The sequence below is a fragment of the Trichomycterus rosablanca genome, chromosome 23, assembly GCF_030014385.1.
Source record: "Trichomycterus rosablanca isolate fTriRos1 chromosome 23, fTriRos1.hap1, whole genome shotgun sequence".
Lineage (NCBI taxonomy): Eukaryota > Metazoa > Chordata > Actinopteri > Siluriformes > Trichomycteridae > Trichomycterus > Trichomycterus rosablanca.
Window position 1 is genome coordinate 12,613,286 of NC_086010.1, and position 27,368 is coordinate 12,640,653.

The 27,368-nt window shown below is 39.9% G+C and overlaps 1 protein-coding gene and 1 pseudogene across 3 annotated transcripts in view; both read left to right on the forward strand.

Moving 5' to 3' along the window:
* Positions 1 to 203: 203 nt before the first annotated feature.
* arhgef1b (Rho guanine nucleotide exchange factor (GEF) 1b) overlaps positions 204 to 27,368 on the forward strand; it is a 76,521-nt gene continuing 49,356 nt past the window's right edge. For 2 of the 3 annotated variants that reach the window (XM_062985473.1, XM_062985475.1), the window contains exons 1-2: positions 204 to 292; positions 428 to 478. The gene's annotated coding sequence lies outside the window, so the exon portion shown is untranslated. Of the gene's footprint in view, positions 293 to 406; positions 479 to 27,368 lie in introns of those variants that run through there. The other variant, XM_062985474.1, reaches the window with a different exon arrangement.
* Positions 12,210 to 12,355, forward strand: LOC134301416 (U1 spliceosomal RNA; annotated as a pseudogene).

The window sequence follows — 27,368 nt, forward strand, 5'->3', positions numbered from 1 at the left end:
TTAAATTTAAGAAACTTTCTTTAAAAAATTTCTTTCTGTGTCGCTGGTAATATAATAATACAATGTAAATGTTAAACATGGGGGTAAAGACACACTGGGTCCAGGTTTACTAAAGCAGAAATTCGGTTCTGTTCTGCCAGAAATCAAAACCTAATAGTTCAGAGCCTCTCCAGCTCTAGTTCATACCAAATGCAAACAGGAAGCGAGGAAATGCAGCGAGCTCAAGTTTGCAAAACGTACAAATTCTTTACAGGAAGAAAAATATAAAACCTATGAAAAATATCGATTATATGTGAGTAAGTTCACTAAACTTCTGCGCATTTTAAATGATTTGGTTGCTTTTGTGCTAATAACACATGTAGCTAACTCGCGCAGTCTACAGGAGTTCCTTCAACTTCCGCATAGTCTGTGTTTTTTTCTTTCACAGAACTAAAACTTAAGAGCAGGACTTCTGTCACTTCGATTCACTGGATTTAAGGTATGTTTCTTTACCAGCACCTTTTTAAAAGCGTATTTAATAGCTTGCATGTTTAAACAATACATGTTTACATTTTGTTTGCCGAACTGTATGATTAGAAAGTTTTAGAAACTCGATTAAGAGGAGCGGATAGGCAGCGATTAGCGCGATACAGGTTTGGATACAATCTGTTTTTGTTGTAACGGTTATAACATTTTTGCTGATTCGTGTAATTTGTAACCGAATTGTCAAAGAAGTTTTTTTTTTAGCTTATATTAAACTAATGCAAGTTGTTACATATTAGATTCATCAGAAGAAAACATACCAGCAACCTAAGCTCACTGTTAACATAAGAATTTGACTCAGATTGAGACACATATGAATGACAATGTTTATTAAAGTTGACCTTTTACTGTCAACATTAACACTAATTACACAAAGTTAATATTATAATGCCAATTTTAAGTTTAAATTGATGATAGAAATGTCTTTATGCTGGCCCAAATGCTTGCTTCAGTACAGCTTTACTGTGTTAAGTTGGTCATTTTTTCAGAATCTTAGACAGACAGCCCAGGTTAGAGATCACAATATCATATTTACTTTTTATATAGATAGGAGTATTACATTTTTATCATTACAATATTGGTGCACCTATGGCAGGCAAACTCAAACTGGTTTGTTTTGTTGTTTTTTTCATCAGTTAACATTTTAGAAATTTAATTTCCAGCATAGTTTTGTAATTTTTTACCTGCAAGCCACACATCACATAAGCCTGGGTAAACCATGCAAATACATCTACTTTTTTATGAACAAAGGAAAAGCTTTGCATGAAACTTTTTTTTTTACTTGTATGTATATGTAAACTGCGATATGTTCAACTCTATGAAACCTTGTGACCTGTATGTGATTATAGCATACCATTACCTTGCCTACAGGTTATTTGTAAACAGCTGATCCACAATAAATTCTGAATAGTAAACAATTCTTGATTACATATAATCAAACATATTTGACTACACATAATAAGTTTATTCAAATAACGTTTGAGAAATCTGTAAAGCTTGTCATGTGGTCATTTATTGTTCTGATTAACATTTTTACTTTTAATTTTTGTAAATTCTGTATAACCTCAGTTCTCACAAAATAAGCATTATTTACCCTCATAATTATAAAACAGCCAGTAGTCTATTTAGTTTGTCTATCAGACTTAAATCTCAAAAACGCATGGAAAAATAGAAAATACAAGGCATCATCACTTGAGAAAGTATTGCAGGCTATGATTACATTGTGAAACAGGAAAAACTTTCCATATCAAATGTCATTCTGAACATCTGTTTACTGGTGTGGAAATTTGAGTGTTAGGTCATGAGTTTAATGTCACATTTGCCTATTTAAATGGTGGATACAATTAATACTTAGTCCATGCCAGCCCACTGCAGCTGGGATCCAGGGTCTAAATCCTCAGTGGTGCTATCAGCTGGTCAGGCCTCTACATACAGACATGATTAGCTATAGTGTGGGTGAGGCCTCCATGATGGATTGGCGTCCTGTCCGGAGTGTGCTTTTATAAATTAGTACACTGTTTTAGAAGGTACTACAAGTTATTTACATACCACAATTCTTTAAAATGTGAGAACAGAATGTAACTAAAACAAACAAACCTCCATTCAGTTGAGAACAATACATAATTTGGTCCCTGAAAAAGACAATACAGAAGGCGGCACAGTGGTTCAGTGGGTCGCACTGGCATCTCACAGCAAAAAGGTCCTGGGTTTGATTCCCAGGTGGAGCGGTCCGGGTCCTTTCTCTGTGAAGTTTGCATGTTTTTCCTGTGTCTGTGTGAGCTTTCTCCCACTGTAGACATTCGAGTTAGGTGAATTGGATAAACAAAATTGCCCATGACTGTTTGACATTGAGCATTAACTGATACATCATGTGTAACCAAGTGTGAAACGTGACATTAAAATCCTAATAAACCAACAAACAAAAGACAATACAATGTCTATTTGTCAACATATATTGCTCTAAAATGAGTAGGCCTATTTAATGGTGCCTTCTCAGGTGTGCACACCCCTGTATCACAATAATCAGGCTGGGCATTTTCCTCTCTAGTTTAGAGAGATCACTGTTTCCAAAAACAGTTTGAAATTTGGACTCGTCAGACCACAGCACACGTTTCCAATTTCAATTTGTCTCAGAGGAGCATGAGATCAGAAAAGTTGGCTGTGTTTATTGATGTTGATGATGTAACAAATAAGGCTTTGTTAAGGGTAATTATAGCATCACCGGTTACATTTTAAGTCTGACTTGTAGTGCTGGTGTGGGTGTGTGTGTGGGGGGGGGGGGGGGGATGAGGGCAGTTGTTTAGTTAAGGTGGCTGAATGAAGTAAGCTGTTGAATGAGGCGGTGCTGTTGGAGTTAAGGTGTTGGTTATAGGCACTGCAGGAAATGAGATTTTACCACATTTACTTAATCATTTTTGTTTCTCAAAAAAACAAAAACAAATACTAAATGGTGCCAATCCACTGCAAGGCAACATGCAAGCAAGAAGTGTACCAAGGACCTTAGGAACAACAAAAAGTTGCTGTGTGTACTCTGCAGGCTGCTCCAGTATGCTGCCCGTTATAGATATGGTAATTTCAAAAGATTTTATCAGTTAATTTAAAACAATTGGCAGGGTGCAGGAGCAGGTAATATTTATTATCTATATTTGTTCCAGATTTAAAATACAACACCATATAAACCCTGTTTAAACCTAGGATAAAAATGCATCCCGGTTTAATCCAAACAAAGTAAACCTGTTTATTTATGTATTTAAAGATATAATGTATTTAATGTATGGATTAAGAATGGGATGTCACTCAAGTTCATATGCATGTGAAGGCAGACAAGCAAATACTTTTGGCAATATAGTGTATTTAAAGGTATACTGTATTTAATGTATTAAACAGATTCTATTAAACAGAATTTACTACTTATTTTTACATTTAGAATGCATGGTGGCAAGGTGGCGCAGTGGGTAGAACTGTTGCCTTACAGCAAAAAGGGCCTGGGTTGGATTCTCCAACCCAGCGACCAGGGTTTTTTCTTTGTGGGGTCTGCCTGGATTACCCCCGGGTGCTCTGGTTTTCTCCCACAGTCCAAAGACATGCAGTCAGGTTATTTTAAAATACTAAAACTGCTTTAAGTATGAGTGTGTGTGAATGTGTGTGTCTGCCCAGTAATTGACTGGCAACCTGTTTGGGCTGTTTTCTGCCTTTTTGCCCCGTGAATTGTACCCACGCAACCCTGACCAGGATAAAGTGGTGATAAAACAGACAGCGAAAGAATAAATGAGTGTAAAATGCATGCACCTGCACATTTAAAATAGACAAAGGTTAAAATAAGTAGTGTATAAAGCAGTTGATCTTTATTGCACTTTATTTCACTTGCTTTGTTTTTGTGTTTAACTGTGAATATTTTATTTACAACAGTAAAGCAGTTTTGCAAAGGTTTAAGTGAAAGTAAAAGTGCTGCTGCATGCATGTTTCATCTCCCTTTTTTAACAATGCCATTACCAAGTTCATGTCAAAAGCTTATTTTTGGGACTAGAGAGGTGGATATAAAAGACGTGTTTTTACTGCTATCATTGGTCATTAGTAAGGCCCTACCTAATTCATGGCCATGAAAAACACGTCACAAACCATGAAACAAGCCTTTTTTACATGTGATATGCAGTTTGGTGTGAAATTGAAAATTTAATGTGTATAGCGATTTAACATATTTAATTCGTGTAGCATTCAAGCATCTCACATTTACTGGTTATTTTGCACTATGAGGCAAGTACACCAATCTGACGATTTCGAAAGTTGCGTAGTGTGAACATTAAGTGCCTTCAGAACTCTTCATTCACAACTGTTATATAATTTCTATTTTAAAAACTGACAAAGTCTGGTAGAGGGAAGAAAAACACATTGGACAGAACGTTCTATACTCCAAAGTAATAGGAGTTTGTAACAACAGATCTGTTGTGTGTGTGTGTGTGTGTGTGTGTGTGTGTGTGTGTGTGTGTTTTATTTTTATCTAACACTGAGCAGAAAATATTACACAAGCAATCGTTTTTCCAATTGTTTTATAATAAATATTAGTACTTTGATATAAAACGATGGATACTTTTGCTGGAGAATTTTGCTTAAATTACCCACCACCAATCTAGCATAAATATTTATATACATGTATATACATATGTAGTACATGTATGGAATATATACATTTGAAAAATGAAATTATTTATCCTTGATTTGTTATTCTTGGAGTTTCACATGTTCTTTCTGTGTTCATGTGGGTATCCCCTGGGTTCTATGTTTTCTTCACATCCCCCAAAAACATGCACAAGGTGAACTGGCGGCACTTAATTGCCCCTTAAAGTAAGTCAGCATGTGAGTGTGTTGCCCAGCGTGAATAGACACCTTGTTCAGGATCTGTTCTCCTGTTGCGCCCCATGTTTCTTGGTGGCACCAGAGTAGACTCTTTTCAAAATCACATTTGGGTGGATTTGAGTTAAAGTGTGTATAAGAGACTGCATCACTTCCTTTTCCTGTATGTATTGACAGTTGTTTTTTTTCTTTTTCCCTCCCCCCATCTTCCCTCCAAACCTCTTTTTCTCACTTAAACACACCCATGTTCACTCGGGGCAAGCATAAACTTGTACTTCTTCTTCCAAACATACACACATAAATATGTTTTCTTGATTCCACACATTAGCTTTCTATTTTTTGGCAACATTTAAAAAATCTTTAAAATCACTTAAACTTCGATCATTTAAGCTTAACGAGCCTCCCATATTCACTCCAATAGCTAAAAATCATATGTTTGTTCCCTCAACATTAGACAAAGGATTTAATATCTGGTCTAACAATGGAATTTGATCAGTAAAGGACCTTTATTTTGATGATAATTTTGCATCTTTCGAACAACTGATGAATAAATTCAACATCCCTAGATCACATTTTTTCAGATACCTACAAATACGAAGCTTTGTAACCTCACAATTTGACTGTTTTCCTCTATGTCCTTCTATGTCTTTGGTAGACCAAATTTGAACCCACTTGTGATAGGTGCAAACAATACCCTGCAAATCTACTACATATGTTTTGGACATGCCCAAAGCTATATCAGTTTTGGCAGTTCATTTTTGATGCCCTTTCTAAAATTCTGGAAGTACCACTAGACTATTCGCCTTATGTTGCACTATTTGGTGTTATGCCAGTAGTCACTCACCTAAGTAACAAGAAGTGTAATGTACTGGCTTTTTGCACTCTGCTAGCCAGACGATTAATATTGTTTAGGTGGAAAGACTCTCTTCCCCCGACTTATGCCCACTGGATTAGAGAAGTTATGCAATACCTCAAATTAGAGAAAATAAGATACTCTCTTCAAGGGTCAGTACAGAGGTTTTATACAACCTGGCAGCCCTTCTTGACATTCGTGGAAAATATGAAAGCTGGAAATATGACCCGTTAAGAGACACTAGGATTGTGATATGAAGGATGTATTTATTTTGGTATTACTATGTGCCTTGTTATTTCATTATGTAGAAATCTGTGATTTATTTCTATTTTTTTTATTTTATTTTATTTTATTTTTTTAACATGTGCTTATAGTTTTTTTTTGTAAAGTTTTTAATATGGGAAATCTGGTGTATGCAGGTCTGGGGGCGGGGCTGTATTATGTTTAAAACATTCAAATCCAGTTTAAATGTTGTTTGTATTATACTGTATTACTTTTTGTACAGTGTAAATTTATATTATAATACATAATAAGGGTAAACAAAAGTTCTGCTTGGTTTTCTTTGTCCTTAACTGCCATCATGAATTCTCAGTGGGGTTTCTCTGGTGGACAGGGATGTTTAGTCTGTTAGGCACTGCTCCACCAGCTGTTGCACTAAAGCAAATTAAATTATTAACTTATGTATTTAGAAGTAACCCCTATATTTTTATGCATCTTTCCCAATTTTCTTCTAAGTTAGTCATATCCAAATACCGTATCGCATTTTGCTTTCTCAACTGCTGCAGACCTTCACTCCTGACCGAGGAAAGTCATGAGCTGATACAGCAGTGCAGTAGCCAACTGTCTTTTTTTCACCCGCACATGGTGGAATTTCATGGGAATCAGTAGCGCGTACAGAGAGTCACACACTAATCTCTATTATCCCCCGTCTCTGTGTAGGCGCCATTGAACAGCCAGCAGAGGCTGTCATTGCAGCAGTCATGAGGAATCCCCTCTGGCATTCCCACCCTAAAGAGCCAATCATTGTTCATATAGGTCCCTGACTTGCTGGTAGCAGAGCTAAGATTCAAACTCACAAACTTGAGACGTCAGCTCTGGTGTACTAACATGTTTCACCACTGTGCCAGCGAACACCATTTACCCTATATTTGTACCAAACAGACTATTTTATATTTACAACTATATTATTTGAATTATTAATAATGTATTATAACACATTATATTATTATGTGTTTTGGGAAACTATTGAGGTTTTAATAATAATAATTATAAAGAATTTGTGTTTTTCTATGTATTGTTTGTTTGAGGAAATGACCCTTTTGCCAATTAGTTTATGTTGATATAAAGAATTTACTGCTGTTGAAATTTTTGTTAACACTTTTTTACTATATGTTATTTTTTGCTGTATAATACAGAACATACTCATGTTTTGCTTTAGAGAAACCTAGCCTGTCAGTCTTTCTGAATTAAGCAGGGACGTTCCAGAAAAATAAATTTTTATATATAATGTCTCAAAATGCATAATCACCCTTTAGCATTAATGCTGCCTTCACAGTTGTGCCGGTTACCCAGATGGTTCTTTAGCCAGGAAAACATACATTTCGACTTCATGAGAGTCCATCTCGGATGAGGGGTGCACTGTAATTCATGACTTCAATGACTGTGCCATTGTTATTCTGTGGCGTGGGGGGAAGCCGCGCTACCTTGCCAATGCGCTACAGATTTAACGCTTTGCCATTTGTTTTTTACAGTTTGCCGCTGTGCTCAAAGTTCAGTCTGATTAACCTTTGACTCACTTTGCTGCTGACCTTTTTCAAGGGCCGCCAATTTGTTTATATGACAGTCATAAGAGAGGTGCAGACATTATGGGGAGACACTGATTCTTACTGTTTTACAAAACGCTGTTTAAATTAAACTGTATTATTTAATTTAGTTTTAAAAAATGTGTGGCGTGGCGACTAGTGAGTTGCATAATAGGGAGAATGAGTTTGCTTTTTAGATGGAAATCCCAAATTTCCTAACCCTGTGGGTTCAAAGCTCTTTAATAGGATTAAACCTGCCCTCTGATTTACTTATAAAAATAAGTTTTCATGAACCCACCATTTTTGATGGGTTTTTATTTTCTCACATCTTTAAATGTCTATTATTGCGACTGAGCACCGTATAGATTTAAAGAGATGTGATTGATTGCATAAAAATGTAAAATAAAAAAAATACATATGAAGCTAAATGCATAGTTTACTTATACAGTACTGATTGTATAACATGTGCTAATATAGTGAAGCAGTGATACTCTGGTCTTTAAACATAGTGTCATTGATAGTATAGTATAATAAAAGAGCTCTTCATCTGGTCATGATCTCTGAGGGAAAAACTTTTTAAAAACTTTTGATGTATTTTGGCTGCTTGAAGTTGAAGTACACATTTGGCTACAGTTGTGCATGGGCTGGTGTGCGCCACCACAGATTGCAGCACATTGGCATAGCTCCACTCTTTCCATTGCCCTTGCTAATCTGATGTCATAAATGGCTTCAGGTATGTTAAGGTATGTTAAAAGTTTTTCATTCTATTTTGAAACATTCTCATCATATTTGTTCCTCTTTTTGAAGTGCTGAAACAGTTCTTGTTTAGGGACCCTCACTTTTAGCTTAGATACTTCTGCAAGTAATGCATTGGGCATTTTCAAAAGCCCTGAAACCCATTATTTATACTTTCGGGGTACACATTTAAATGAGGATCTTTTAGTTAAGAAAAAAACATAGCAGTAGAAAGTTTCTAGGTGGACGGTCTGGGTTCCTTCTGTGTGGAGTTTGCATGTTCTTCCTTTGTCTGCATGGGATTTGTCTGGGTGCTCTGGTTATCTACAGTCCAAGACATGCAGTCAGGTTAATTAGTAAGGCTAAAATTGCCCCGAGTGTGTTTGTGTTTGTGTGTGTAGGTCATTGTGTGTGTGTGTGTGTGTGTGTATAGGTCATTGTGTGTGTGTGTGCATGCAAGCGATGTGATAAAAAGTAATGCATTAGGCATTTTCAAAAGCTGAACCTCTAGACAAATAAACACTCACTTGCATAATGCATGAACTGTAACTTTTAAGTGTGCATGATCTTTAAAGTCAAATCAAATTTATTAGTATAGCGCTTTTTACAATGGACATTGTCTCAAAGCAACTTTACAGAATCCAAAAAGTATCATTAATGGTTCTTTTTCTTTACAACACATTACTTATGCCTCCCATAGTACACAATTCAAAGAAGATATTTTAAACAACATGTAGCAGTGTAAAGTTCAGAACATAGCCACAGAAACTTGCTGTAAAGTCCTGAAAAGCAGGTTTGTTAAAGCCTGGAACTTTTATTTTATGTTCAAGCTAAATAACAGTGCAACCAAAACAACAAAGACAAGTTGTTTAAAATGTCCAAAAAGAAAAGCTTGGTGTTTTATAGATTGTTATCCAAGAACTCAGTGATCAGCATATTGGGAGTCTGCAGCCCACAGCTCTTTGGGGATTGGAGTTACTTGTGCGGTGGGTAGCACTGTCGCCTCACGGCAAGAGATTCTGGGTTTGATTCCAGTCCGGGTCCTTTTTGTGTAGTTTGCATGTTCTCCCCGTGTCTGTGTGGGTTTTCTTTCAGTAGCTCTGGTTTCCTCTCACAGTCCAAAGACATGTAAGTTAGATGAATTACAGTTACAAAATTTGTGTCATGTGGGACCTGTAACTTCCTGTCCTGTTGTAACTGACAGAACTAAGTTATTCCTAAGCAATGAGCTACAAAATAATAAAGGGGGATCCTATCTGGGACAGTATGAAAGCAATATAAACAAAAGAAAACAGCAAATACCTTTTGTTAGTGTTTATCTGAACAGGTATGGTACAAAGGATGGTAAACAGAAAAAAATATATAATAGTAATCAAACAGACAAAATAAGCAAACAAAAGCAACAAATAAACACCACAAACCCCTCCAATAATCAAATACCCCTAATTTCCCAACAGTCTTTAAATAAAGTCCATAGTCCTTAGATGAAGAGAATTGGCTGATCCCACCAGTTTAGCAGAGTGCTCTGAGATGTCAAGTTGCAACTTGGATGCTAAGGCCACCTCCACAACCTCAAACATGCTGCATTCTTGTCCCATAAACAATCTCCTTCTACATAAGAGGGAAAACAATAATCCCCTAAACACCAAGCTTTTAGCATTAACATGAGCATTTTGGCGTTAGCATATCAGCATTAGCATTTCATCGCATTAGCATGTTAGCATTAGCATGTTAGCATTAGCATGTTAGCATTAGCATGTTAGCATGTTAGCATTAGCATGTTAGCATTAGCATGTTAGCATAAGCATGTTGGCAAAGCATCAGAATAAGCATTTTAGCAAAAGCACCTTACCAACAAACAGCTAAGACAATATCCCCTTATAGACATCCAAAGGGTATAAAAAGGAAAGAAAACACTTACAATGAGCCTGAAACTCTGGGTTTCCCAAAAAGGAGATTTCAATAGGAGAGTGCTTGTGCCTGAAGGTCAACTCTCTACCTTTTCCTACCTGGCTTCCTTTACTTATATAAGGGACTTCTGTGACTGCTCCCTTCCACCCCTAGTGGATAGGAGGAATCCCCCCATCTGGAGTCAAAATACTGATAACCTGGTTCCTAATATTAGTAACCAGATTGGTTACACTGTCATGACTGTAACCAAAGTGTAAAACATGATGTTAAAATACTAATAAACATACAAACAAACAAACCATAGTCTTCCTGTCAGCTTGAACCATTCTGGGCATTCTCTCGTTAACATATCAAAACTGCTGCCTGCAAAACTGCTGCTTACTGTGTGATTTGTGTTTTGTGGGTGATCGGCGGGGATCGGCATCAGTGGAGTGGAAGCATAATGCAATTGAACAAGTGGACGTGCTAAAGTCGGGAGAAAATGCATAAACAAAAAAGAAAAGAAATAGAGCTAGATTGTGCTTTAAACTAATTTGTAATTTGCTAAATAAAACTACAAATAAACAAAGAAGATAATATGCAGTTGTCTACTGCGTGTTAGTCCAGGCTCTCCTTGGTCAGGAGTGGAAGTCAGCATCAGTAGAGAGGAACAGAAATGCAGTAGGGTAATTGGATACAACTAGATGGGATGAAAATCAGGGAAAAAATGCAAAAAAGTGGTTTAGGTACCAGACTAGTAATCAGAGTTTAGAAGGTTGCTGGTTCAGGTCCCACCACTACCAGGTTGCTGCTGTTGGGCCATTAAACAAGGCCCTTAACCCTCAATTGCTCAGACTGTATACTGTCAAAGAACTGTAAGTCCCTTGGGATAAAGGTCTGCTAAATGCCAAAAGTAAATTTCTTCTAACAAATGTCTATGTGTAGAACTTGGTGGAAGCTTCTGACACCTCCATTGTAGGAACTTCGTCTAATCTTCTTGTTTAGAAGCTTCCAGCTCATTGAGGTTTGATGGCTTTCATGCTGGAACTGCTCTCTTTAAATCCCACCTATCCCACCTATCCCAAGCAATTGGACGCGCTAAAGGGGGAGAAAAAGGTGAGAAAATGCATTAAAAAAAAGAAAAAAAAAAGACTGCAAGTTCCAGCAGGAGAGAAATATTCTCACATTATTACTGACCCACCTGCATGTTTGACCATAAGGATAGTATTTTTTCTGCTTATGAGCCTTGTAGAAATGTGTGCTGTTGTCCAGACTGTTATTGAGGGAAGAGGTTTGTACTAAAGATTGGTAAAGCTTACACTTTAGCTCCGGGCAAATGTGTCTGAGCAACTGTGGAGAGGCAGAGCATTACAAAAGTCTGTGCTCTGATTTCTAGACTACTGCCAATTGTTGCAAATGGAACATGAGTCATCTGCTTCTTTCTGATTTAGATCATTCCCAGTCTGTAAAGAATTTGTTTTAGTCACCAGGATTAAAGATCAAAATGAAGCAAAAACACAAACTCGGAAGAGTTTACAACCTCAGTTCCACCTGAAGGAGGGACAGCATGTAAAATGCAAACCAAATCATGAAGTAATGATTTGAGAAGGTATTGATTTTACAGCACAAAGATAAAGTTAATGAACCAAATGTAATAGATTTTTGTGCATATACACATTCTTAATTTGACGCCTGCTGCACAAAAGTTCAAAAAAGTTCGGACAGGGGAAATTGTGTAAGCACCAGTTGTGAAACAGGTGAGGCCATTATCATTGAGTATAAAAGGAATGTTAACAAAAGGCTTCATGTCATTTACCAGCAGGGATGGGTTTATGGTTCACTATTTTGTAAAAAAAAAAAAAAAACTTAATCAGCAAACACAGTTTGTTGCAGCATCTACAATTGCCAGTTAAGACTCCACTATAAAAAGCCGAAGCCATGCTCAGATGAGATACAACATTGGCACCACCTGCCTGATATGCTGATAAAACAGCTCTGACCCACTGAGACATGGGGTCTGTCTAAAAACCTAATGAGCTCTCTACATAGACAGTATTTTTTTTACCTGGCAGGGGCGAGACCATGATCAAGAAGGGGGTTCACCCAGGGCGAGGCTCAGCAATCGCACTTTGGTTGAGTCGACCCCTACGAATTCCCCAAATGTGGGAATCTCGATTTCCCTGAAATTCTGCCACTGAGCTCCTGAGAGCGACCCATTCTTTCACTAATGTTTGTAGAAGCAGTCTGCATGCCTAGGTGCTTGGTTTTATACACCTGTGGCCATGGAAGTGATTGGAACACCTGAATTCAATGATTGGGATGGGTGAGTGAATACTTTTATAGTGTATATACTGTATATATACAGTGTATCACAAAAGTGAGTACACCCCTCACATTTCTGCAAATATTTCATTATATCTTTTCATGGGACAACACTAGACATGAAACTTGGATATAACTTAGAGTAGTCAGTGTACAGCTTGTATAGCAGTGTAGATTTACTGTCTTCTGAAAATAACTCAACACACAGTCATTAATGTCTAAATAGCTGGCAACATAAGTGAGTACACCCCACAGTGAACATGTCCAAATTGTGCCCAAATGTGTCGTTGTCCCTCCCTGGTGTCATGTGTCAAGGTCCCAGGTGTAAATGGGGAGCAGGGCTGTTAAATTTGGTGTTTTGGGTACAATTCTCTCATACTGGCCACTGGATATTCAACATGGCACCTCATGGCAAAGAACTCTCTGAGGATGTGAGAAATAGAATTGTTGCTCTCCACAAAGATGGCCTGGGCTATAAGAAGATTGCTAACACCCTGAAACTGAGCTACAGCATGGTGGCCAAGGTCATACAGCAGTTTTCCAGGACAGGTTCCACTCGGAACAGGCTTCGCCAGGGTCGACCAAAGAAGTCGAGTCCACGTGTTCGGCGTCATATCCAGAGGTTGGCTTTAAAAAATAGACACATGAGTGCTGCCAGCATTGCTGCAGAGGTTGAAGACGTGGGAGGTCAGCCTGTCAGTGCTCAGACCATACGCCGCACACTGCATCAACTCGGTCTGCATGGTCGTCATCCCAGAAGGAAGCTGACGCACAAGAAAGCCCGCAAACAGTTTGCTGAAGACAAGCAGTCCAAGAACATGGATTACTGGAATGCCCTGTGGTCTGACGAGACCAAGATAAACTTGTTTGGCTCAGATGGTGTCCAGCATGTGTGGTGGCGCCCTGGTGAGAAGTACCAAGACAACTGTATCTTGCCTACAGTCAAGCATGGTGGTGGTAGCATCATGGTCTTGGGCTGCATGTGTGTTGCTGGCACTGGGGAGCTGCAGTTCATTGAGGGAAACATGAATTCCAACATGTACTGTGACATTCTGAAACAGAGCATGATCCCCTCCCTTCGAAAACTGGGCCTCATGGCAGTTTTCCAACAGGATAACAACCCCAAACACAACCTCCAAGATGACAACTGCCTTGCTGACGAAGCTGAAGGTGAAGGTGATGGACTAAACCCAATTGAGCACCTGTGGCGCATCCTCAAGTGGAAGGTGGAGGAGTTCAAGGTGTCTAACATCCACCAGCTCCGTCCCTGCATGGAGGAGTGGAAGAGGATTCCAGTAGCAACCTGTGCAGCTCTGGTGAATTCCATGCCCAGGAGGGTTAAGGCAGTGCTGGATAATAATGGTGGTCACACAAAATATTGACACTTTGGGCACAATTTGGACATGTTCACTGTGGGGTGTACTCACTTATGTTGCCAGCCATTTAGACATTAATGGCTGTGTGTTGAGTTATTTTCAGAAGACAGTAAATCTACACTGCTATACAAGTTGTACACTGACTACTCTAAGTTATATCCAAGTTTTATTTCTATAGTGTTGTCCCATGAAAAGATATAATAAAATAATTGCAGAAATTGATACACTGTATATATATATATATATATATATATATATATATATATATATATATATATATATATATACAGTGTATCACAAAAGTGAGTACACCCCTCACATTTCTGCAGATATTTAAGTATATCTTTTTATGGGACAACACTGACAAAATGACACTTTGACACAATGAAAAGTAGTCTGTGTGCAGCTTATATAACAGTGTAAATTTATTCTTTCCTCAAAATAACTCAATATACAGCCATTAATGTCTAAACCACCGGCAACAAAAGTGAGTACACCCCTTAGTGAAAGTTCCTGAAGTGTCAATATTTTGTGTGGCCACCATTATTTCCCAGAACTGCCTTAACTCTTCTGGGCATGGAGTTTACCAGAGCTTCACAGGTTGCCACTGGAATGCTTTTCCACTCCTCCATGACGACATCACGGAGCTGGCGGATATTCGAGACTTTGCGCTCCTCCACCTTCCGCTTGAGGATGCCCCAAAGATGTTCTATTGGGTTTAGGTCTGGAGACATGCTTGGCCAGTCCATCACCTTTACCCTCAGCCTCTTCAATAAAGCAGTGGTCGTCTTAGAGGTGTGTTTGGGGTCATTATCATGCTGGAACACTGCCCTGCGACCCAGTTTCCGGAGGGAGGGGATCATGCTCTGCTTCAGTATTTCACAGTACATATTGGAGTTCATGTGTCCCTCAATGAAATGTAACTCCCCAACACCTGCTGCACTCATGCAGCCCCAGACCATGGCATTCCCACCACCATGCTTGACTGTAGGCATGACACACTTATCTTTGTACTCCTCACTTGATTGCCGCCACACATGCTTGAGACCATCTGAACCAAACAAATTAATCTTGGTCTCATCAGACCATAGGACATGGTTCCAGTAATCCATGTCCTTTGTTGACATGTCTTCAGCAAACTGTTTGCGGGCTTTCTTGTGTAGAGACTTCAGAAGAGGCTTCCTTCTGGGGTGACAGCAATGTAGACCAATTTGATGTAGTGTGCGGCGTATGGTCTGAGCACTGACAGGCTTACCCCCCACCTTTTCAATCTCTGCAGCAATGCTGACAGCACTCCTGCGCCTATCTTTCAAAGACAGCAGTTGGATGTGACGCTGAGCACGTGCACTCAGCTTCTTTGGACGACCAACGCGAGGTCTGTTCTGAGTGGACCCTGCTCTTTTAAAACGCTGGATGATCTTGGCCACTGTGCTGCAGCTCAGTTTCAGGGTGTTGGCAATCTTCTTGTAGCCTTGGCCATCTTCATGTAGCGCAACACTTCGTCTTTTAAGATCCTCAGAGAGTTCTTTGCCATGAGGTGCCATGTTGGAACTTTCAGTGACCAGTATGAGAGAGTGTGAGAGCTGTACTACTAAATTGAACACACCTGCTCCCTATGCACACCTGAGACCTAGTAACACTAACAAATCACATGACATTTTGGAGGGAAAATGACAAGCAGTGCTCAATTTGGACATTTAGGGGTGTAGTCTCTTAGGGGTGTACTCACTTTTGTTGCCGGTGGTTTAGACATTAATGGCTGTATATTGAGTTATTTTGAGGGAAGAATAAATTTACACTGTTATATAAGCTGCACACAGACTACTTTTCATTGTGTCAAAGTGTCATTTTGTCAGTGTTGTCCCATGAAAAGATATACTTAAATATCTGCAGAAATGTGAGGGGTGTACTCACTTTTGTGATACACTGTATATATATATATATACAGTATATGCGTCTAAATAATCTGCCTTATGAATTTGATGTCTTATTAGAATCCTCTCTACTTAGGCAGCTGCCCAGGTAGGCAGTAGACAGCAAGACAGCTCACTAGGTTTTTAGACAGACCAAAGAAGGACTTAGCATAACACCCGTAGGCATGTTGTGGTATCTGTTAGTTGGACATTACCAGCAGGTCCTACAGGTTCTGCACATTGCGAGGTGGATTATCCTATAGTTTAACCTGCTGTCTTTTCCGGGGTAAACAATGCACACGTGCCGAGCTGTTAATGTGATCTTGGAGAAAAGAGTATTTGGTGGATTAGCTGACTTGCTTTTATTGCTCCGAAGTCTAATTCTGATGCCTGTGTGGCCATTTCAATTGCTTTGAGGGTGGACAGGAGTTAGCATGTGTGCATGCATTGGAGGGAGTGTGATCAGGGTCCCCAGTAGCAGAAGACTAATTGGCTGTGCGAAATTGCGAGAAAACGGGAGAAAATGCATAAATAAAATGATAAAAATATCACTTACTGTATATCTGCCTACTGTTTTATTTGAATACAGGATTGTCATCTTTTTTACATTTTATTTTATTGTCCAGACGTTTTGTGTGAAACCTTTGCAATGCATAATAACTACACAAATATCAGGAACAGACCCAGGATAACTTGAAATGAGAGTGAACTGGGTGGAGGGAAAAATCTGCATGGAGGTGTCTGGCAGGTTGAGTGTTTCAGGCTGTGAAGATTTAAAGCTTGTGAGTTTGTCCCTGTGATTCTGAACGGCTTTTAGGTGTTGGTCCCTGGTAGCACCTAACATTCCATGTCCTATACATGGAATAGAAACCATGTAGATTAAACCATTTGATATGCATGATTTTTGCTGTGGCCCTGTAAACTGTTTCACTTTAGGATTATTTTGGTGTCAGGAAAATTACCAATGCTTCTGTGCAGAAAAAAAGAGGTCTAAGATAAAACTGGGCAGAATTATTCAGTAAAATCTGATGGAAACAAGGAAAAATTCCTTAACTTGCCAGTCTGTCTAAACTGATGCAATCATACTGAAACTGTTCACCAAAACTGAACCAGCTGCCCTGAAGTTTTGCGTAAACCTCAGGATTTTGCATTGCATTGCTTGATTGTAGTAACATGCATCACCTTTTTTGTTCTAGATAATGAAAAAGGAAAATGATAAAACATGGATTTGATTAAAATATGCAGTTAGATACTGGTTTCATGCATATTAGTTCATTTTAAATCTTTTCTTTTTGTTTTAATCTGGGGCCGTATTCGTCCACCAGGCAGGGGCGGCAGGCGGTAGCTAAAGACTGAGGGTCCTGTATGTAGCCAAAGGTGTATGTGGATGAATAAGTATGTGTGTGTACGCATATGTTCGAATTTTCTATATTTCTGCATAAATATGACCTAAAACATCATCAGATTTTCACACAAGTCCTAAAAGTAGATAAAGAGAACCCAGTTAAACAAATGAGACAAAAATATAATACTTGGTCATTTATTTATTGAGAAAAATGATCCAATATTACATATTTGTGAGTGGCAAAAGTATGTGAACCTCTAGAATTAGCAGTTAATTTGAAGGTGAAATTAGTCAGGTGTTTTCACCTGATCATGGGATGACAATCAGGTGTGAGTGGGCACCCTATTTTATTTAAAGAACAGGGATCTAGCAAAGTCTGCTCTTCACAACACATGTTTGTGGAAGTGTATCATGGAATGAACAAAAGAGATTTCCGAGAACCTCAAAAAAAGAGTTGTTGATGCTTATCAGGCTGGAAAAGGTTACAAAACCATCTCTAAAGTGTTTGGACTCCACCAATCCACAGTCAGACAGATTGTGTACAAATGGAGGAAATTCAAGACCATTGTTACCTTCCCCAGGAGTGGTCGACCAGCAAAGATCACTCCAAGAGCAAGGCGTGTAATAGTTGGCGAGGTCACAAAGGACCCCAGGGTAACTTCTAAGCAACTGAAGGCCTCTCTCACATTGGCTAATGTTAATGTTCATGAGTCCACCATCAGGAGAACGCTGAACAACAATGGTGTGCATGGCTGGGTTGCAAGGAGAAAGCCACTGCTCTCCAAAAAGAACATTGCTGCTCGTCTGCAGTTTGCTACAGATCACGTGGACAAGCCAGAAGGCTATTGGAAGAATGTTTTGTGGACGGATGAGACCAAAATATAACTTTTTGGTTTAAATGAAAAGCGTTATGTTTGGAGAAAGGAAAACACAGCATTTCAGCATAAGAACCTTATCCCATCTGTGAAACATGGTGGTGGTAGTATCATGGTTTGGGCCTGTTTTGCTGCATCTGGGCCAGGACGGCTTGCCATCATTGATGGAACAATGAATTCTGAATTATATCAGAGAATTCTTAAGGAAAATGTCAGGACATCTGTCCATGAACTGAATCTAAAGAGAAGGTGGGTCATGCAGCAAGACAACGACCCTAAGCACACAAGTCGTTCTACAAAGAATGATTAAAGAAGAATAAAGTTAATGTTTTGGAATGGCCAAGTCAAAGTCCTGACCTTAAGCCAATTGAAATGTTGTGGAAGGACCTGAAGCGAGCAGTTAATGTGAGGAAACCCACCAACATCCCAGAGTTGAAGCTGTTCTGTACGGAGGAATGGGCTAAAATTCCTCCAAGCCGGCGTGCAGGACTGATCAACAGTTACCGGAAACGTTTAGTTGCAGTTATTGCTGCAAAGGAGGGGGTCACACCAGATACTAAAAGCAAAGGTTCACATACTTTTGCCAATCACAAATATGTAATATTGGATAATTTTCCTCAATAAATAAATGACCCAGTATAATACTTTTGTCTCATTTGTTTAACTGGGTTCTCTTTATCTACTTTTAGGACTTGTGTGAAAATCTGATGATGTTTTAGGTCATATTTATGCAGAAATATAGAAAATTCTGCACCACTGTGTATATATGTATATAAATCAGTGGCGGCTGCTGGTCTTTCAAAGAGGGGAAGCTCATTGTCGGCTTACATCATAAAATTTGTCAATTTATTTATACATAAATTCTGCCCTCCGTTCCTTTTCAAGCAAATGGCCTGAAATGGGTTACAGTTTGTCTTTCGACTTCACTCGCAAAATCCGCGATTGGACTGAAGCTCCCAGTGATGGTGTAGATCTCAAAATAACGGTCAATCAAAACGGGATTCAGCCTTTCGACTGATCCTCCAATCATCTTGCATAAGCTCAGCGTCCAGACCCGCCCACAGCTCCATTCACCCCCAGAGACGCTCAGCGTCCGGGGGCAGGACAAAATCGTGGCATTTATCCAATGACCGGTGAGTTTCGAAGCAATGAAAAAAACCTTTCTATGCAGTTCCATTGAAGTGAATAGATTCTCAGCTTCTGCGGGCAAATGCATTGATGCTGCAGGAATGTATGAGAAGTTAACAAAATCGAGTCAGTCGATTTGTGATTAGTAGCTGATTCTGAATGAACTCGTCTTCGAGATGAACGTGTTCTAACGCATTTGTAGTCAATGAAATGTTAACCTAACTGTACATATTTGACCATTTAATTTTTGACATTTTAGGGGAAGCTGGGGGAGCAAGCCGTGCTCGGCACACAAAGGGAGTCACATGCCTAAAAAGGTTGAAAACCCCTGATTTACACTAGCAGTAGATTATGCAACTTCAATAACTGTGGCATGGCAGTATTATCAAAACATTCTGCTCATCTAAAATACTGCATAATTTATTTTCCTTTCATTTGCTTCCTCAGTGATCTGATAAATGTTCCATTTAAAGCATTATGTAGCTTTATACAAAGGTTTAAAGTTAGAAAGCGATAGCTAACTAAATTGCTGAAGGATTGCTAGGACCTCCTTAAAGTGTAAATGAACCAGTAAACATAAAACACTTGAACGCTACGCGAATGAAAAATCGCTAAAATCAAACCTTACATTTTACAGCAAATTGCATATTACACAGGAAACAGCTAATTTTACGGTCCGTGACGCAATTTTCATGGCCATGAATTACTTTTCATACATCAATATAAACTTGACATATTGCCCAACATTACCCCTACCTGACATTGTTGATATTGTTTCCATTTTAACAAAGATAAAAGTAAGCTATATACAATAAACAAAGTGATCCAGTAACAACTGGAAATATTTTCTTTTGTTGCTACATCAACCTAGACTAGACTAGACACACCCAGGATTAATTACTACCAGTCCTGTTGAATCTAAACCTAAAAAGAACTTTCCAACAATGTAATAGGGTGAAAGGTCTCAACAAACAGCATGCCATGTCACAGTCAAATAAATATTCTGAAAGAAAGGATTACCAAGTTATTTCTAGGACTCAGGGACTGTAGAGAACTACACTGAGAGCCATTATCCTCAAATAGTAACAGTGGTGAAGCTTTCCAGAAAAGCTGGCCTTACAAAATGCTGTCAAAAGTGCAGCTCCAAAACACATAACTATAAAAAAAAAAAACACAGGTCTTACACTTTTAACGATTAAATGTTTAACCTGTAACTGACAAAGAAGTCTCTGCTTGATTAATGCTGTTGGTAAAAACTGCTGATTTGAGACTCACCTTCACCCACCAGCTCTGTGTACAAAATCATTTAGGAAAGTGTTGTCATTGTAATCTGAACAGAAAAAAAGTATTATTATTTTGAGATAACCTGGTTGCTCCTATTGTTGTTATTATTATTTTTTGACAGCACAGGTAGTTACTGCTTACACAAGATTAATCAGTTTAAGTTTTTAATGTCAAACACAGTCATGGACAATTTTGTATCTCCAATTCACCTCACTTGCACGTCTTTGGACTGTGGGAGGAAACCGGAGCTCCTGGAGGAAACCCAAGCAGACACGGGGAGAACATGCACTCCACCTGGGAATGGAACCCAGGACCTTGTTGCTGCGAGGCGACAGTGCTACCCACTGAGCCACCGTGCCGCCCAACTGGTTGCTTCTAGCTGCTATTTAAAATGAACATTTATGTGTACAACCCTGTGTGGATACTGCTTTTGTACTAAATTATGATTATAGTCATCATTTGACATCATCTGTTTTGAAATCACATCATTATTAAGTTTTTGTTTTTTTATCTCATTACTAGCCCAAAATTGCCCCCATTCCAACTTTTTGGAATGTGTTGCAGGCCTGAAATGCAGGAATGAATGTACATTTATAAATGAAATTAAGTTGAACAGACAAAACATGAAATATCTCAGGTTCATCCTGTCAATGAAAGAAACACTGTGTTTTTTTGTAGCATATTCTATACTGTCCCAACTTTTTCTGATCTGGGGTTGTAACTTAGCTTTCCACGATTAGAACATACCAAGAGTTAAGTTCAGTCTCAGATTTTTTGGTTAGTGATTTATTGACTACAGCTGGTGACTTTGCTGTATAAATAGGGCCTGTTTTACTGCACCCTGTAGACTGAGCCACAATCATTACACAAAATCTCTGACCAAGCAACTTCTGATCTCAAGATCATCAGTATCAGCGGGTGTTGTACGTGCCAGGATCAGGCCGAAAACACAAACTGGTATTTTATGATGAGGAAATTTGTCTGGATGGTCAGAACCACCAAAACATCTCCAATCGATTACAAGTTGCTGGAACAAAGATTAGTGCCGAGATTCTGAACTCCTCGTTTCGACAGTTTTGATATTTAGACACTGCAGTGCATGCAGCAGACACGGATCTTCAAACGCTGTGTAAGGACCCTGATTGGCAGATATAGAGGTGCCTGTGCAGAGTGCATAGGTGAAAAAGGGTTCTGTATATACATACAGTGTATCACAAAAGTGAGTACACCCCTCACATTTCTGCAAATATTTCATTATATCTTTTCATGGGACAACACTATAGACATGAAACTTGGATATAACTTAGAGTAGTCAGTGTACAACTTGTATAGCAGTGTAGATTTACTGTCTTCTGAAAATAACTCAACACACAGCCATTAATGTCTAAATAGCTGGCAACATAAGTGAGTACACCCCACAGTGAACATGTCCAAATTGTGCCCAAATGTGTCGTTGTCCCTCCCTGGTGTCATGTGTCAAGGTCCCAGGTGTAAATGGGGAGCAGGGCTGTTAAATTTGGTGTTTTGGGTACAATTCTCTCATACTGGCCACTAGATATTCAACATGGCACCTCATGGCAAAGAACTCTCTGAGGATGTGAGAAATAGAATTGTTGCTCTCCACAAAGATGGCCTGGGCTATAAGAAGATTGCTAACACCCTAAAACTGAGCTACAGCATGGTGGCCAAGGTCATACAGCAGTTTTCCAGGACAGGTTCCACTTGGAAAAGGCTTCGCCAGGGTCGACCAAAGAAGTTGAGTCCACGTGTTCGGCGTCATATCCAGAGGTTGGCTTTAAAAAATAGACACATGAGTGCTGCCAGCATTGCTGCAGAGGTTGAAGACGTGGGAGGTCAGCCTGTCAGTGCTCAGACCATACGCCGCACACTGCATCAACTCGGTCTGCATGGTCGTCATCCCAGAAGGAAGCTGACGCACAAGAAAGCCAGCAAACAGTTTGCTGAAAACAAGCAGTCCAAGAACATGGATTACTGGAATGCCCTGTGGTCTGACGAGACCAAGATAAACTTGTTTGGCTCAGATGGTGTCCAGCATGTGTGGCGGCGCCCTGGTGAGAAGTACCAAGACAACTGTATCTTGCCTACAGTCAAGCATGGTGGTGGTAGCATCATGGTCTTGGGCTGCATGAGTGTTGCTGGCACTGGGGAGCTGCAGTTCATTGAGGGAAACATGAATTCCAACATGTACTGTGACATTCTGAAACAGAGCATGATCCCCTCCCTTCGAAAACTGGGCCTCATGGCAGTTTTCCAACAGGATAACGACCCCAAACACAACCTCCAAGATGACAACTGCCTTGCTGAGGAAGCTGAAGGTAAAGGTGATGGACTAAACCCAATTGAGCACCTGTGGCGCATCCTCAAGTGGAAGGTGGAGGAGTTCAAGGTGTCTAACATCCACCAGCTCCGTGATGTCATCATGGAGGAGTGGAAGAGGATTCCAGTAGCAACCTGTGCAGCTCTGGTGAATTCCATGCCCAGGAGGGTTAAGGCAGTGCTGGATAATAATGGTGGTCACACAAAATATTGACACTTTGGGCACAATTTGGACATGTTCACTGTGGGGTGTACTCACTTATGTTGCCAGCTATTTAGACATTAATGGCTGTGTGTTGAGTTATTTTCAGAAGACAGTAAATCTACACTGCTATACAAGTTGTACACTGACTACTCTAAGTTATATCCAAGTTTTATTTCTATAGTGTTGTCCCATGAAAAGATATAATAAAATATTTGCAGAAATGTGTGGGGTGTACTCACTTTTGTGATACACTGTATATATATATATACAGTGTATCACAGAAGTGAGTACACCCCTCACATTTCTGCAGATATTTAAGTATATCTTTTCATGGGACAACACTGACAAAATGACACTTTGACACAATGAAAAGTAGTCTGTGTGCAGCTTATATAACAGTGTAAATTTATTCTTCCCTCAAAATAACTCAATATACAGCCATTAATGTCTAAACCACCGGCAACAAAAGTGAGTACACCCCTTAGTGAAAGTTGCTGAAGTGTCAATATTTTGTGTGGCCACCATTATTTCCCAGAACTGCCTTAACTCTCCTGGGCATGGAGTTTACCAGAGCTTCACAGGTTGCCACTGGAATGCTTTTCCACTCCTCCATGATGACATCACGGAGCTGGCGGATATTCGAGACTTTGCGCTCCTCCACCTTCCGCTTGAGGATGCCCCAAAGATGTTCTATTGGGTTTAGGTCTGGAGACATGCTTGGCCAGTCCATCACCTTTACCCTCAGCCTCTTCAATAAAGCAGTGGTCGTCTTAGAGGTGTGTTTGGGGTCATTATCATGCTGGAACACTGCCCTGCGACCCAGATTCCGGAGGGAGGGGATCATGCTCTGCTTCAGTATTTCACAGTACATATTGGAGTTCATGTGTCCCTCAATGAAATGTAACTCCCCAACACCTGCTGCACTCATGCAGCCCCAGACCATGGCATTCCCACCACCATGCTTGACTGTAGGCATGACACACTTATCTTTGTACTCCTCACCTGATTGCCGCCACACATGCTTGAGACCATCTGAACCAAACAAATTAATCTTGGTCTCATCAGACCATAGGACATGGTTCCAGTAATCCATGTCCTTTGTTGACATGTCTTCAGCAAACTGTTTGAGGGCTTTCTTGTGTAGAGACTTCAGAAGAGGCTTCCTTCTGGGGTGACAGCCATGCAGACCAATTTGATGTAGTGTGCGGCGTATGGTCTGAGCACTGACAGGCTGACCCCCCACCTTTTCAATCTCTGCAGCAATGCTGACAGCACTCCTGCGCCTATCTTTCAAAGACAGCAGTTGGATGTGACGCTGAGCACGTGCACTCAGCTTCTTTGGACGACCAACGCGAGGTCTGTTCTGAGTGGACCCTGCTCTTTTAAAACGCTGGATGATCTTGGCCACTGTGCTGCAGCTCAGTTTCAGGGTGTTGGCAATCTTCTTGAAGCCTTGGCCATCTTCATGTAGCGCAACAATTCGTCTTTTAAGATCCTCAGAGAGTTCTTTGCCATGAGGTGCCATGTTGGAACTTTCAGTGACCAGTATGAGAGAGTGTGAGAGCTGTACTACTAAATTGAACACACCTGCTCCCTATGCACACCTGAGACCTAGTAACACTAACAAATCACATGACATTTTGGAGGGAAAATGACAAGCAGTGCTCAATTTGGACATTTAGGGGTGTAGTCTCTTAGGGGTGTACTCACTTTTGTTGCCGGTGGTTTAGACATTAATGGCTGTATATTGAGTTATTTTGAGGGAAGAATAAATTTACACTGTTATATAAGCTGCACACAGACTACTTTTCATTGTGTCAAAGTGTCATTTTGTCAGTGTTGTCCCATGAAAAGATATACTTAAATATCTGCAGAAATGTAAGGGGTGTACTCACTTCTGTGATACACTGTATATATATATATATATATATATATATATATATATATATATATATTGATATACTGTATATATATAACATATACAGTATATTGATATATATTATATATAAATAGCCTAGTAGTTGTATCAACATCTGCATTTAATCAATAACTGACTGTCAAATCAGATGTCTGTTTGTTTATTAGGATTTTAACGTCATGTTTTACACTTTGGTTACATCATGACAGGAACGGTAGTTACTCATTACACAAGGTTCATCAGGTCACAAGTTTATATCGAATACAGTCATGGACAATTTAGTATCTCCAAATCACCTCACTTGCACGTCTTTGTACTGTGGGAGGAAACCGGAGCACCTGGAGTAAACCCACGCGAACACGGGGAGAACATGCAAACTCCACACAGAGAGGACCCGGGCCGCCCCACCTTATCAAACCTTTCTCTTATCAAATTAAGAGAAAATACAAATAAATTGTGCTCCAGTGGGAAGTAAGAACAGAAATGAGTCTCTCCATCATGGATTAAATGCTGTATTTTCGCTGTACACGTTTCTTTTTTGGAGAGCGCTATTTGTCTCCTGTCTCACTCGTCTTTTTCTCAACTTTCTCCTGCACAGTCGTCTGTATCTCTACCTTCGTTTTTTCTACGTTCGCTATCTTTCTTTTTCTTTCCACCGTCTTTCCACATGTAACTCGCCTCTAACTCTCTCATCTGTCTGCACTGTAGAGTCGCAGTGTTTACCGGCTGGAATGCACAGACTTGATTGGCTGAGTGGTGTCACGTGATTGGTCTGTGCGTTTTCTCATCCGCTAAACCGCTACCGTAAAGACTACAAAAGCTGCGCCGGTTAAAATAGAAGCGCTCCATCAGGTTTCAAATAATAACTTTCTGTTTTGGCTGTAGGTCCGGGTCCGTATGGGACAGCTTCTGGGTCCGGATCCGGACCGCGGTCCGCCTGTTAGTGACCTCTGGTCTACAGTATACAGTGGGGTCAAAAAGTATTTAGTTAGCCACTGATTGTGCAAGTTCTCCTACTTAGAAAGATGAGAGAGGTCTGTAATTTTCATCATAGGTACACTTCAACTATGAGAGACAAAATGAGAAAAAAAAATCCAGGAAATCACATTGTAGGATTTTTAAAGAATTTATTTGTAAATTATGGTGGAAAATAAGTATTTGGTCACCCACAAACAAGCAAGATTTCTGGCTCTCACAGATCTGTAACTTCTTCTTTAAGAAGCTCTTCTGTCCTCCACTCGTTACCTGTATTAATGGCACCTGTTAGACCTCGTTATCTGTATAAAAGACACCTGTCCACAGCCTCAAACAGTCAGACTCCAAACTCAACCATGGCCAAGACCAAAGAGCTGTCGAAGGACACCAGGAAGAAAACTGTAGACCTGCACCAGGCTGGGAAGAGTGAATCTACATTAGGCAAGCAGGTTGGTGTGAATAAATCAACTGTGGGAGCAATTGTAAGAAAATGGAAGACATACAAGACCATTGATAATCTCCCTCGATCTCAGGCCCCACGCAAGATGTCATCCCGTGGGGTCAAAATGATCATGAGAACGGTGAGCAAAAATCCCAGAACTACACGGAGGGACCTGATGAATGACCTGCAGAGAGCTGGGACCAAAGTAACAAAGGCTAATATCAGTAACACACTATGCCGAGAGGGACTCAAATCCTGCAGTGCCGGGCGTGTCCCCCTGCTTAAGCCAGTACATGTCCAGGCCCGTCTGAAGTTTGCCAGAGAGCATATGGATGATCCAGAAGAGGATTGGGAGAATATCATGTGGTCAGATGAAACCAAAATGGAACTTTTTGGTAAAAACTTAACTCGTCGTGTTTGGAGGAAGAAGAATGCTGAGTTGCACACCATACCTACTGTGAAGCATGGGGGTGGAAACATCATGCTTTGGGGCTGTTTTTCTGCAAAGGGGACAGGACGACTGATCCATGTTAAGGGAAGAATGAACGGGGCCATGTATCGTGAGATTTTAAGCCAAAACCTCCTTCCATCAGTGAGAGCATTGAAGATGGAACGTGGCTGGGTCTTCCAGCATGACAATGATCCCAAACACACCGCTCGGGCAACGAAGGAGTGGCTCCGTAAAAAGCATTTCAAGGTCCTGGAGTGGCCTAGCCAGTCTCCAGACCTCAACCCCATAGAAAATTTGTGGAGGGAGTTGAAAGTCCGTGTTGCCCAGCGACAGCCCCAAAACATCACTGCTCTAGAGGAGATCTGCATGGAGGAATGGGCCAAAATACCAGCTACAGTGTGTGCAAACCTGGTGAAGACTTACAGGAAACGTTTCACCTCTGTCATTGCCAACAAAGGTTATGTTACAAAGTATTGAGTTGAACTTTTGTTATTGACCAAATACTTATTTTCCACCATAATTTACAAATAAATTCTTTAAAAATCCTACAATGTGATTTCCTGGATTTTTTTTTCTCATTTTGTCTCTCATAGTTGAAGTGTACCTATGATGAAAATTACAGACCTCTCTCAACTTTCTAAGTAG